Here is a 14014-nt window from a genome sequence, read left to right as displayed (position 1 = left end):
CTCCCTGCAGTAAGTTATTTGTTACCCACACCGGTCAATTAAAGGTTAATTGCGGAACGAAGTCCCTGCAGTTCAAGGTTCTTGTAAATTCTTAACAGTTGACCTTGGGGAAACCATAAGATCACTGAACTTTATTTTAAATGACTGACTTTCTTTTTTATTTTTTTTGACATGTTGAAATATGGCATTGAGAAAGTGACAGCTGCAGTTTGGCATCTGAAGTGTGACAGACACATGCCAGATTCAAGGCTCCGTAAGCTAGCAGATGTCTCATGCCACTGCAGACTGCAAGTTTATTGTTACATGGCGACATGGCTAATATGCCAATAATGCACAATACATTAGCAGAACCATTACTCCTATTCACTGAACAACTCATCCTGGTCTATTACATTGTATTCTGCGATTTTTATTGGTGTCTTGAGGATCAAACTGTATCTTTGTCGATTATTTTTTTTAACTAATTGCACGATTGACCTTTATCACCAGAGTACTGTTATTACATGTCATTTTATGGAAAGTACTTAATGCCCATCTGTCTTATTTTTAAACCTGAGAATGCAGACGGAGGTAGTGGGGAGCATGTGAAAGCCTGAAGTTGTGGTGTTTAGCAGTGGAGAAGGGAGGCTGTGGAAGGTAGACAATGGTAAAATTCCTTAGCATAGAGCTGGGGTTTGTGGAGAGGGTGAGGAATGAGAGCTGATGGTCCAGGGAGTTTGTGGTGTAACTCTTGACAGGAACCAGAGAGGATCTCAACCTCTGGTAGTGCAAAGGAAGTCTAGAAGTGGGATCCTGGACTTGGAGCAAGGTAAGGAAGAGATCCTGGGCTTCGAGCAAGTGAAGGCAGAGGCTGGGAAAAAGGAAACACAATATAGAAAGAAAATACACTTGGCATAGTAGAGTTGCTGCCATACGGATACCCAGGTTCGATCCTGCCTAGGGGCACTGACAGTACAGAGTTTGTACTTCTGCCTGTGACTGCGTAGGTTTTCTCCAGGTGCCTTGGTTTCCTACCACATTCCAAAAATGTGCAGATTTTGTAGGATAATTGGCTTCTGTAAATTGTCTCTAGAGTGTAGGTTAGCACTAGTGTATGGGTGATCATTGGTCAGCGTGGACACGGTTGGCCAAATGTACAATGAATGAAAAAAGGAAATCCAGAAAGGTTGAAGCCCAGGGATTGACACCAGAATTAACCATGGGAGGGGGAAATGTGTTGTGGTTGGCACAGGATTGGGAATGAGAGATGGACATATGTTAGTGTGCAGGGAATCGCTGTTCGGCACAGATTCTGTGGGCTGAAATGTTTGTTTCTCCGCTGTATCACCAAACTAAACCAAAATTAAAAATTAATTTATCGTGTTGTCGTAAAACATGGGCCACAAGTAAACCACTTGATCAATTTTCAGCAGTGGATAAAAACAGTTGAGGCCCTGGTCTAGAGGAATAAATAGGCTGGACCAAGTCAAGCTGGTAAATTTCCATCCATGTTGAGTTTTCAAAACAATCCAGTGACTTAATTGCTACTATAAACAAGACAACCAAGGTTTGTATTTAAAATCAAGGGTTTGTTTAATTGCATGAATTTACATTTCCCCACTTTCTCCAGTGTAATTGAGGTTCTTGTCTCTGGGTAAATGGTCTAGAAGTTAGAGTGCTAGAGTTTAACTACACTACCGTACTCCTCAATATTGCCGAGAAACAACAGCTCTATTATGTTTCAGAAGTGCATATCAGCAGATGCCCCCCGAGAATAACGTGACCCAATTTTCCACGTAATCGTCTAAAAGTAGCATCTGCTAGGCCTGTACAACTGATGCAGAAATCACAACATTAGTGCAATGATGATTCGTGACTGGTCAAGTTTCCAGATTGCAGCAGTTGTCGCCAGAAATAACTGCAAATCACAATCCACTCCAAGAATAGAGAGCAGCTTTCCCAAAATGTTCAGCCAATTTCTGCTTCTTTAGCCAAAAGTCAATTTCTGATAATAAACTTCTGTAAAGTGCATAGGATATTTTCCCAATTATAGATGCTGTACAAAATTGTCATATATAAAATTAGCAAACAATACATGTTGAAATACAATTTTACAATTATGATTTACGGTGCTAATCTAATTAACTGTTAACTACCAATAAACAATGCAACAACTAAACTAAGACAATTATATTAAGGATTATTTGAATGACCTTTTAAAATATAGAACAGCCAAGATCAATTTCCTTTGGAAATGCCATTGCTTATTGTGTACATTAAACATTTTTTGTATTTAAACTTAAAAGGTGGTTAGTTTCCAGTTCGATAAGTGCTGAGAAAACATTACAAATTTGGTAGTAGACTCATCGAACTAAAGATGTTGGTTTACAAAAAAAAGACAAAGCTGCAGTAATTTACTGGGTCAAGCAGCATCTCTGGAGAACATGGATAGATGACTTTCAGTCTGAAGGGTCTCGACTCAAACATCACCCGTGTTCTCCAGAGATGCTGCCTAACCCAATGAGATACTCAAGTACTTATTGTCTTTTTATTTTATAATTTGATAATTTAGTTACTGCACGTTCTTGTTTGTGAACTTGTTGAGTGAAACATCATTCTCAGCGATTTCCTGCGATTGAATTAACCACGTGGCATGTTTACATCTTAAGAACCTCTACTATCAAAATATGCAAGTGATGGCCATACAAAGACCATCCACCAAGTACTATAAACTTGAAACAGTCTCGTCATGTCACCATAAAGTCACATTTTTACACATAAGTAAAACACAAAGTGCTGGAGTAACTCAGCTGGTCAGGTAATATCTATGGAGGAAAGGATAGGCCACGTTTGGATCAGGATTCCACCATCTGCACATCCTTGGGTCTTTGTTTTTATGCAAGTAGAATTGAAGAACTCAATTAAAACAGCAGATAGTAGATGTTGATGCCAGTGTGTTAACCATCATTGCCAGTAATCAATATCCTTAAATGTTTCGACTGAAACAAATATATGTTCCTTGCTGCTGGTAGAACATTTAGACTTCACAATTTAATGGATTTTTAACTGTTTAAGTGCTAGTCTTTCTCACAGTCTGCTCTTTCATCCCACAAGATAGTTTTGTGGATGACTTGATGTGAACAAAACAGACCCTGAAGTAAAAAGAAAGTGCAGGAATGAACTGCAGATGCTGGTTTAAACCGAAGTTAGACACAAAAGGCTGGAGTAACTCAGGAGACCAGGCTGCATCCCTGGAGAGAAAGAAGAGGAGACATTTTGGGTCAAGACCCTTCTTCAGACTGAGAGTCAGGACTCAGTCTGAAGAAGGGTCTCGACCTGAAACGTCATCTCTTCCTTTTCTCCAGAGATGCTGTCTGACCCGCTGACTTACTCCAGCTTTATGTGTCTTTCCCCGAAGTGAAAACCTTGAGTAAGTGTTCCGAGTGTAATGCAATTTAGTTTAGAGATACAATACAGAAACAGGCCCTTTGACCCAATCGGGTCTGCGCCGCCCAACGATCCCTGCACATTAACACTATCCTACACAAGCTAGAAACAATTTTTTTTTACATTTACCAAGCCAATTAACCTACATACCTGTACGTCTTTCGAGTGTGGTAGGAGACCGAAGATCTCGGAGAAAACCCACGTAGGTCACGGGGAGAATGTACAAACTCTGTACAGACAGCACCCGTAGTCTGGTTCAAACGCGGGTCTCCGGCACTGCATTGTGTTCTACAAGGCAATCCATTTTAACTTTCTCATTTATTGTTTATGGGATTTTGATGCACACAAATTAGTTGCTTCACTTACTCCATAAAATAAATAACATCAGAGGCCTTTACAGATTGTGGGGGCATATTTGCATAAGAATGCAAAAGACTAGATAAACACATGTTTTATTACACGCTCCAAGCCCTAATTGTCAATGCTTTCTTCCAAATCCATATTACGAGTTCTTCTAAACATAAAAATATCACTCCTGGTTGATTTAATTATTTCTTTAGCTTTACCTTTTTTTAAATATCATGCAGAGAAAGGCATTCAGAATCTCAGTTAGTGGCAGAAAAACAAAAGCAACAGAAAGGACAACACGGTCCCTACACTACCATTCAGACCAAATTCAGTTAATCTGATCTTGATCTCTGCTCCACTTTCCTGACACACACTCCCCACCCCCCCCCCCCCCCCCCCTCACCCCTTGATTCTGTAATAGTCCAAAAATATCCATCTCCAGCATCGACTCATCCTCATTGGACTTCTTTTCACCAGAGAGTAGATTTACAATCTTAAGATGTGCCTCATCTCAATATTGAACGGATGAACCATTATGAAAATTATAAGGGGTGACGTTTCGGGTCGAGACCCTTCTTCAGACTCGACCTGAAACGTCATCCATTCCTTCTCTCCAGAGATGCTGCCTAGCCTGCTAAGTTACTCCAGCAATTTGGGTCTACTTTTCATTTAAACCAGCATCTGCAGTTCTTTCCTACAATGCTTGCCCATTGGCATGGGATCAGGATAAAGGAAATATCCCATCTGCATCCACCAATTAAAGATCCCCCAGAATCTTTGATGTTTCAATAATATCACTTTTATTTCTAAATCCCAGTGCGTATAGATAGAAGCTCCTCTAATGTTCATCAAAACACAACCTCTATCTCAGGAATAAATCTCGTGAACCTTCTGTGAACTACTTCCAATGCAAGTTCCAATTCCCATATTGGGATTGAATTCCAATACCACTCTTTACACAAGGAGATTAAAACTAAATGCATCAATGTAGATGTGGTCTTAGCAAAGTCCCCAGCAATTGTAGCAAGACTTGGATCCTGACCAGAAATATTGCATGTCCATGCTGCATGACATATTACATAGAAACATAGAAAATAGGTGCAGGAGTAGGCCATTCGGCCCTTCGAGCCTGCAACGCCATTCAATATGATCATGGCTGATCATCCAACTCAGTATCCCATCCCTGCCTTCTCTCCATACCCGCTGATCCCTTTAGCCACAAGGGCCACATCTAACTCCCTCGTAAATATAGCCAATGAACTGGCCTCAACTACCTTCTGTGGCAGAGAATTCCACAGATTCACCACACTCTGTGTAAAAAATGATTTTCTCATCTCGGTCCTAAAAGACTTCCCTCTCATCCTTAAAATATTGAGTTACTCCAGCACTTTGCATTTTACTCAATATTCCAGCATCTGCAGCGCTTTGTGTTTCTATGTTCTTTATTTCCCTCGCAACATAGAAGCACAACCCATTTGACTTCTTGATTAGTATGTTTGAATAATAATTGTTTCATTTACAAGAACACCCAGTTTCCTCTGCACAACTTTAATCTGCAGTCTTTGTTTTACTAATATTCTGCTTTTCTATTCATCTTACTAAAGTGGATAACTGTACATTATTCTCCCTCTGTCATATTTTCTATCCAAATACTTAACCAATCCATATCCCTATTTAAATTCTATGCATATTCTATAGTATTCCCATCCATCTCTGCTTCATCGACAAATGTGGTCACAATGTACTTAGATACTTCTAAATACTTAAGGCTCCAGCACTAATCCCTATGACACCTGGTTAATTGCAGTTGCTTAACCCAAAGATGTAGTTTTCTTGTAAACAACCTGGGTTTTTTTAACCATATTCTGTGCCTTTTCATCTCTCTTTACTCATTTGAGGGCAATAGAAATGTGAATAGACCAAAACAGACAGAATCTGGATTGACCATGTCAAATGGCGGCCTGGATTTTCTAATTAGCAGTGAGCTCGTTATCCTCACCACTCCGTTTTAAACTGAATCCAAAATTATCTTGCTCACATTCTAAAGTGGGAATGTGCTGGAGGAAAATCAGCCGAATTCTCAGTTGCAAGACCATGGTTGACAGCAAGATCATCCACTCATAAATCCCATCATTAGGCGGGATGGAGCATGGTTTGCAAGATGGGCAATACTGCCTGGAATTTGTGATCAGCACAAGCCAGAGTCATCAGACATTTCAAATGGAACTATTGAACCTTTTGCCTTTCCTTGCTTTCACTCCCCAGTAACTGAAGATTATTTCCGAGTCCCGTGGTTGAGTTACAGAACATGGTGACTGGAATCCTCCCCTACCTTCCAAACTGCTGCCTGCACCTTCCTTTCCAAACCTTCCATCGACACCATCTTTAGAGCTACCATCCAATTCTTTGCAAGTTTGCCCTTCAAGTCCAATGAAGTACATTCATAACATTTGGCCTGAAAGCATAGTCAGTTTTCTCAGATGCTTTGAAGTGATTTTATCTTTGACTGTCAGTCAACCAGCTCAGCTCAACTTCCTTCCACTCGCTCTAACCCCCCACCCCCCACTGACACACCACACCTTTCCCACCCAGTGCAGTCATTCTGGAGCCAATCGGTTTCCTTTGCCTGGTTTATGTTTCTTCTTCAAAATATTACCTTGAGGCTAATAATAATTTTAATAACATAGTTTGCTGAGGACACCAAATGCAACCTTTTCATTGCCACCTCAATTCACCAATCAGTTGCAACCCAGTTAGTAGCACTCTTATCTGGGTTGAAAGGATTTTATGTTCAAAACCTCTTAACCAAAAGGTAATCAAAGCTAGCTTCATAGTAAACAAATAAAAGAGTACATGTTGCCAGGCCCTTCTTGATGCTGCCTGACCCACTGAGTTACTACACTTTGTGTTCTGTGCAAGATTCTACCGGTGCCTGATAGATTCCAACCTGAAACAGTCACCTGTCCATGTTGCCCGATCCAAAGTACTCCAGTACTTTATGTTCTATGCAAGATTCCAGTATCTGTTGCTCAGTGTTTCTACAGTCATGTTTGAGAGAGCGGGGGGGGAAGGGGGGAGGGGGGGGGGAGGGGGGGAGGGAGGGGGAGAGGAGAGGGGGGGAGGGGGGGGGAGAGGAGGGGGGAGGAGAGGAGAGGAGAGGGGAGGAGAGGAGAGGAGAGGGGATGAGAGGAGAGGAGGGGGGAGAGGCGAGGGGGGGGAGAGGAGAGGGGGGGGAGAGGCGAGGGGGGGGGGGAGTGGAGAGGGGGGGGAGAGGAGGAGGGGGGGAGAGGAGAGGGGGGGGAGAGGAGAGGGAGGGAGGAGAGGCAGGGAGGGGAGAGGAGAGGATGCGGGGGAGAGGAGAGGAGAGGTGGGAGAGGAGAGGAGAGGGGGGTGAGAGGAGAGGAGAGGGGGGAGGGAGAGGAGAGGGGAAGGGGGGGAGAGGAGAGGGCGGGGGGGGAGAGGAGAGGAGAGGGGAAGGGTGAGAGGACGAGGAGAGGGGAGGGGCCGCGAGGATAGGAGAGGAGGGGGGAGAGGAAGAAGAGAGGGGGGAATGAGGAGAGGAGAGGACGGAGGGGGAGGGACGAGGAGAGGAGAGGGGGGGGGAGGAGAGGAGAGGGGGGGGACGAGGAGAGGAGAGGGGGGGCAGAGGAGAGGAGAGGGGGGGAGAGGAGAGGAGAGGTGAGGAGAGGAGAGGGGGGGGAGAGGAGAGGAGAGGAGGGGAGAGGAGAGGAGAGGAGAGGAGAGGACGAGGAGGGGGGAGAGGAGAGGACGAGGGGGGGAGAGGAGAGGAGAGGAGAGGAGAGGAGAGGAGAGGAACGAGGAGAGGAGAGGAGAGGAGAGGAGAGGAGAGGAGAGGAGAGGAGAGGAGAGGAGAGGAGAGGAGAGGAGAGGAGAGGAGAGGAGAGGAGAGTAGAGGAGAGGAGAGGAGAGGAGAGGAGAGGAGAGGAGAGGAGAGGAGAGGGGAGGAGAGGAGAGGGGGGGGGAGGGGAGGAGGAGAGGGGGAGGAGGAGAGGGGAGGAGGAGAGGGGCGAGGAGGAGAGGGGGAGGAGGAGAGGGACTGGAGGAGAGGGACTGGAGGAGAGGGGGAGGAGGAGAGGGGGAGGAGGAGAGGGGGAGGAGGAGAGGGGGAGGAGGAGAGGGGGAGGAGGAGAGGGGGAGGAGGAGAGGGGGAGGAGGAGAGGGGGAGGAGGAGAGGGGGAGGAGGAGAGGGGGGGAGGGGGAGGAGGGGAGAGAGAGAGAGAAAGGGAGAGAGACAGCGGGGGAGAGAGAGAGAAAGAGAGAGGGATAGGGAGAGAGAGAGGTGGGGAGAGAGGAGGGAGAGAGCGATAGAGAGTGCCTTTTTACTTCAACCCAAACCCCCCAAACAACCATTTGCAGGCAATGCTTTTTTACTTCAAACTAACCATATTTTCATTTTCAAACCACATTAAGGGTACTCACAGCTGTGTAGACATTTGTTCAGTGTCATTCAGAGCTCAGAGTGACCTCCATCTTCATGAGAGACTGATTGAGGCACACCACTTCCTGGTTTTATAGTCCCTCCCCCTCCCTCCAGCAGGGGCAGCAGAGAGAATGGTGAATTTTTTTAAACATTAATTTCTCTCTGATTTTTCATCGATGGGAAAAATACTGTGGTCCAGGAAGGCAGACATGGGCTCTGATCGAGGTGGCCAAAAATGACAGCCATAGGTGGCGGCGTTCTCTCAGAAATCGCAGCACAGTGGGCCAAAAGCGGTCAAGATCAGACTTTTAGTAATATAGATTTATGTTATAACATCGGATGGAAGCTGCATACCAAATCTCGTTGCGCTTATGTGCAATGACAATAAAATATATTATTATTATGTGATTTTTCTGGTCAATATCCTTCTTCAAACTCTGAAGAACATCTTAAGAAGGGCTGTGATCCAAAACGTCACCCATTCCTTTTCTCCAGAGATACTGCCTGACCTGCTGAGTAACTACCACTTTGTGTCCATCTCATTGTTTGGTTAACTGGTTTCATTAACAATTTCCAAAAAAAGCAATAATACTCAACGGCAATAGGAAGGACAATCAAGCTAAGAGAGCTTGAAGGCATTCCTTAACACATTGTGCCTTGTTATTCACTTGTAAATAAACTAAATTGGTGCAGTATCAGATGGTTTTGCCAAATGAATCAATGCTCTGCAGATAACTGCAAATCAATCCATTTATTAAAACTTAACATAGTTGAACAAAGATTCCTTAACCCAGTAGGTAAAATAAATAAACAGGTGACTTGTCTCTGCATGGATACTAATGCTGAAGCAAATATTTTTATTAGCAGCATCAACAGGTTCCTAATAAATACATTTTAATGGGTAGGAAGTACATGTACATCCCATGCATCCCCTGCCCCACCCACCACACAGACACACAAATTACCATCTATAACCCCAAGACCAGCACACAGAATCTGGTGCTCTGATTGAGGTGCACTTTAACTATTACTGTCAACCCAGATTTAAGGCACAGGTCAAACACCTGAAGTCACAAGAAATGTCTTCAATGCCAAGGAAAATCTTCAGATGGTCAAGCATCACTAGCGGACATGCTTAAATGAATGGGCAATTTATGGCAAATGGACTTTAACAAAGGAAAGTAAGAGTCTTCAAGCAAGGTTAAAGAAAAAATCAGAATGTTTCCTTGTGTAGATCGGAATGTTTGCTTGTTTAGAACATAAAGTGCTGGAGTAACTCAGCAGGTCTCCAGCACTGTGCTCTCTACACCAGAGTCCAGCATCTGCAGTTCCAGAATGTGTCCTTAATCTTTAAAGAGATTAAGGAATATGGAGACGCTGAGGAGAAATAGGAAGGAGAAGAGGTGAAATGTCTTTAGTCAGAGGGTGGTGAATCTGTGGAATTCTTTGCCACAGAAGGCTGCAGGGGCCGTCAGTAGATATTTTTAAGGCAGAGGTAGATAGATTTTTGATTAGTACAGGGGTTATGGGGAGAACGCAGGAGAATGGGGTTAAGAGGGAGAGATAAATCAGCCATGGGACGAATGGCCTAATTCTACTCTAATCATTTATGACCAAAGATGTCGGAGTGCATAAATCACAATCTTATAAAGGACAGTTACACCCAATAATAAAAAATGCAATAAAATGTAATAAAAATGAACTGCAGATGCTGGTTTATATCAAAGGTAGACACAAAATGCTGGAGTATTAACGGATGAGGCAACATCTCTGGAGAAAACGGATAGGTGACATTTCGGGTCGGAACCATCTTCGAACATGAAAATATCAGTGTTGATCTTTTGCAATGTTGATCTTCCGAAATCAGAGGAGAGGGTTCCTTTTAGTCGCATCGAAACTAAGAGTGTACCGCCTTCAATGTTGAGGACAAACCTTGGGTACTTAAATTCAGATTCGCCGAATCAAAGCCATAGAGGATGAGGAGTACTGACAGCAAACTGTGATTAAATATATGTTACGGATGTGTGTGTGGTTAGCTCGCCCCTTCAGAAGCCAGTGGCATGCTTCTGACAGAATGATATTGCATCTTATAATTCAGAGGACATTTGGACGATATCAGTCTAAAGAAGGGTCCCGACCCGAAACGTCACCCATCCTTTTTCTCCAGAGATGCTGCCTGACCCGCCGAGTTACTCCAGCACTTTGTGTCGATCACTTATAGCTCCTGGAGTTTCCAATGCCGACACATACCAAATAGCAGTGCTTAGAAGAATACATTCAGAAAGTCTGCCCACATAAAAATCCTTTCCTCTGATGAGTAATCGCATTCTTCGAGTGCAATGGCGAAAGTAGGAAGGACATTTATCAAACGGAGCAGTAGAAACGTGCATTGCGTTCCCCAAATAGTAGTGTATGCCAAGTTAATAGAGACTTACTGGGATGCCACACCTCACAACAAGAAATACTGTAGAAATATCGAGTGAGCGCACGGATCAACTCCCCTTCACCTGAATGATTTCTGCCACCGCGCTATACCACCGCGTTTCTACCGCCACCCTACGAAAAGGTTAACTGCAAGCTGTTTCCAGGTGACTTCTGAGACCATAACGTATTGAACGCGAGTTTGATCAGGAAATGTAACCAATTGTAATTTCTAGGGGGTGGAAGTAGTTCCTTGCAGCATTCTGCGTGTTAACTGAGAATCGGGTACAAGACAAGGAAATAAAACAACGTTATGAAGGGTCGTTGGAGGAAGAGGCAGTTTCATTATGGAGAGATCTCTTGCAATCGTGAAATATGTACGCCAGCGACCAGGTCCCATCTCACATTGGACATGTGTCGCGGGATTATTTACCCCGGAAAGCTATTCTTGGCTGGCTGTAGCTAGATTCTTCATTTGCAAGGTGTACTATAACAAACACTAACCCTTCATAGGACATGTTTAGTACAGAGATACAGCACTTCGGCCCACTGAGTCCACGCCGACCATCGGTTACCGTTCTGTGTGTCCCACTTTCACATTCACTCCCCAAACCAAGAGCAAGTTTTACAGTGACATTGACCATCAAACCCGCCGTCTCTGAGATGTGTGTGGGGGGGGGGGGGGGGGGGGGGGCTCGCTGTCACAGAGAGAACTTGTAAACTCCACACAGATAGCACCCGAGGTCAGGATCTAAGACTCGATGCTGGAATCTTGAGTAAGTGCTGGATCATGTGAGATCATAAGTGATAGGAGTAGAATTAGGCCAATCGACCCATCAAGTCTACTCCGCCATTCAATAATGGCGGATCTATCTCTCCCTCCTAACCCCATTCTCCTGCCTTCTTCCAATAACATATGACACCCGTACTAATCAAGAATCTATCCGCTGGAGTAAACATGCGGGCCAGGCAACATCTCTGGAGCACATGGATAGGCAACGTTTCGGGTTTGAACTCCTCCTCAGACTGATTGTTGTAGTAGGGGAGAGAACTCGGGTCTCTGACACTGAGGTAGCAGCCAAGAGACTGATAATGAAATATCAATGTTCCTATCTTCTTTATCCACAGCTGTGCGCGTTCGCCTTGGGTGCCAAGCGGAGTGGGGTGATGTATTGTATTTTCCACCATCCCATTATTGACAGTCGGCAGCGGACCAGCAGTAAGTGGGGCACGACAAGAACTGAACCTGCAGACTACTTCAATCAAAAGTAAACTCCTCTGCGGTTTTACAATTCTTGACACCTTTTTGCTTATTCACGCCGAGCGCCTGCCTGAATTATTCAGCTTCCCTCGACAGGTCATTAACGTGCATGCCACAAATCTATGCCCCAGTCTGTTTCTCCGATTAGTTGAAATGTAACGCAAACCCCGCTCTGAAGGATGTTTCTCATTGAAACTGACCATGGACAAAGTGGAAATCTAATATTATCATCGCCATGGGTGAATGCTGTATTAACCTGCAGGTTGTGGATCCGCCGGGCTCTAGCTGAGCTGCCGCCGTGGTTCGCGGACATAGAATGATACAGTGTGGAAACAGGCCCTTCGGTCTAACTTGTCCACACCGGCCAACATGTCCCAGCTACACTTGTCCCACCTGCCTGCGCTTGGTCCCTCCAAACCTGTCCTATCCATGTACCTGTCTAACTATTTCTTAAACGTTGGGATAGTTCCAGCCTCAACTTCCTCCTCTGGCAGCTTGTTTCATACACCCACCACCCTCTGTGTGAAAGGTTATCCCTCAGATTCCTATTAAATATTTCCCCCTTCACCTTGAACCCATGTCCTCTGGTCCTCGATTCCCCTGCTGTGGGTAAGAGATTGTGCATCTATACGATTTATTCCGCTCGGATTTTTTTTATAGGAGTTCTGCCTATGAGTCTCGAACGCCCCCCCCCCCCCACCCCCCCAAAAAAATGCCTCGCGTTTTAAAAGAAGTGCACCCAGGATAAACATCTTTGAATAAACGTGCTCCCTCCCATGTTAGAGGGGGTTCTGCTGCCGAACTGAAGAAGTTGTTGCTGTTGCCAGCCGCTATCTGATTTCCAACAGCATCACAAATCAGGAAACTGTTTCATTGCACGGCCGACCGGCGTTTCACTTCAAGAGATTTGCAATTTCAGAGCGAGGTGCGTTTTATTCCGAGTCTGCTCACCCTACATACACTTCGCTCTTGCTCCCTCTGAAAAAAAAGTTTGAAATTCACGCGTCGCGCATTGCCTTCCACGGTTCTCTTTAAACGTGAGATTAATAAAACAAGTATTTTTGACATGTTCGCTACCAGGCAAATACCAGCGAGTTTGAACCCAAAGCATAATGTGGTCGGGTCCCAATTGAACCCATCGCACGGGGTGAATACACGAATATATAAACCCCGGCACACCATTCTACCCAGTAAGTCAATGATCCACAAACAAAAAAGGTTACATTTTGTGTTTATATTAGAATTTAACCTGGTTCCCGGCAACAGGAATCCTAGCATTACAATCATTGAAGTGCTGGCGGCGCAAACCCTCACCTGATGTGCGGGATAACAAGTGTTCCTCCGATGTCAGTCAGTATATCTCCGGGTCCCGGTGAATCCTCCAACCCGTTCCTAGGTCGGACTGCGCTCTAGTGGGATCTACACCTGGTCCCACTTGCGTTCCCGAGGTCCATTCCCGTTCACCGGCAGTCAGCGACAACTTACTGCATATTAACTCGGGCGGGCAGCCGTCTCTCAGCGCCGCGGTTAAAGCATAGTAACAGAAGGTCCTCTGTCCGGCAGCGGGCTCCTCAGGACGATGCTCCCCGAGTGAAAGGCTCCCGTTACATTTCTTAAACGCGGTCCCCGATGTAAAGAGCGCGAGAGAGAGAGAGAGAGAGAGAGAGGAGGCGGATCTAGGATTAGTTTCACAGTCGAAGCTGCGGCAGAAAGCCAAGAGCAGCAAAGGTAGGATGTCCTACAACTTATCTTCCTCCATAGTCTGGTGACCACTTGACAAGGTCCAACTAGCGCTGCATGTTTCCCACTGACTGTTTCTTGTGCGTGTTTCCCCCCCAACCCCCTCCTCCTGTGTCTGCGCGAAGCAGTGAATCAGCAAGACTTCTGTGAATGAGATGGCTGAGGCTGCGGAGAGAAGAGTCTAAATGATGTGACACCGCCACTCAGCGCCGGTACTTAGTACATAACAGCTCAGCGCTGAATCCAAACCACAGCAAGTTACAGCAGCCTAGCGAGATATAACCCATTTTCTGACTCGACCCATACATAACTCGGTTAAGACCATTCTTTGGCTAAGACGAGGCCATTTATAAACATCAAATTAACAAGGGCACTAA

The 14014-nt window shown here is 45.1% G+C and overlaps 1 protein-coding gene across 1 annotated transcript in view; it reads right to left on the bottom strand.

Annotated features, from left to right (window-relative positions):
• sntg1 (syntrophin gamma 1) overlaps nucleotides 1–13788 on the bottom strand; it is a 487473-nt gene extending 473685 nt beyond the window's left edge. Inside the window, exon 1 of the mRNA XM_033019712.1 lies at nucleotides 13212–13788. The gene's annotated coding sequence lies outside the window, so the exon portion shown is untranslated. The remainder of the gene's footprint in view (nucleotides 1–13211) is intronic.
• Between the last annotated feature and the right edge of the window lie 226 nt (nucleotides 13789–14014).

The sequence above is a fragment of the Amblyraja radiata genome, chromosome 4, assembly GCF_010909765.2.
Source record: "Amblyraja radiata isolate CabotCenter1 chromosome 4, sAmbRad1.1.pri, whole genome shotgun sequence".
In the NCBI taxonomy this organism is placed as follows: Eukaryota; Metazoa; Chordata; class Chondrichthyes; order Rajiformes; family Rajidae; genus Amblyraja; species Amblyraja radiata.
The sequence above is the reverse complement of the archived record's forward strand: the minus strand, read 5'-3'. Positions and strand labels throughout refer to the sequence as shown.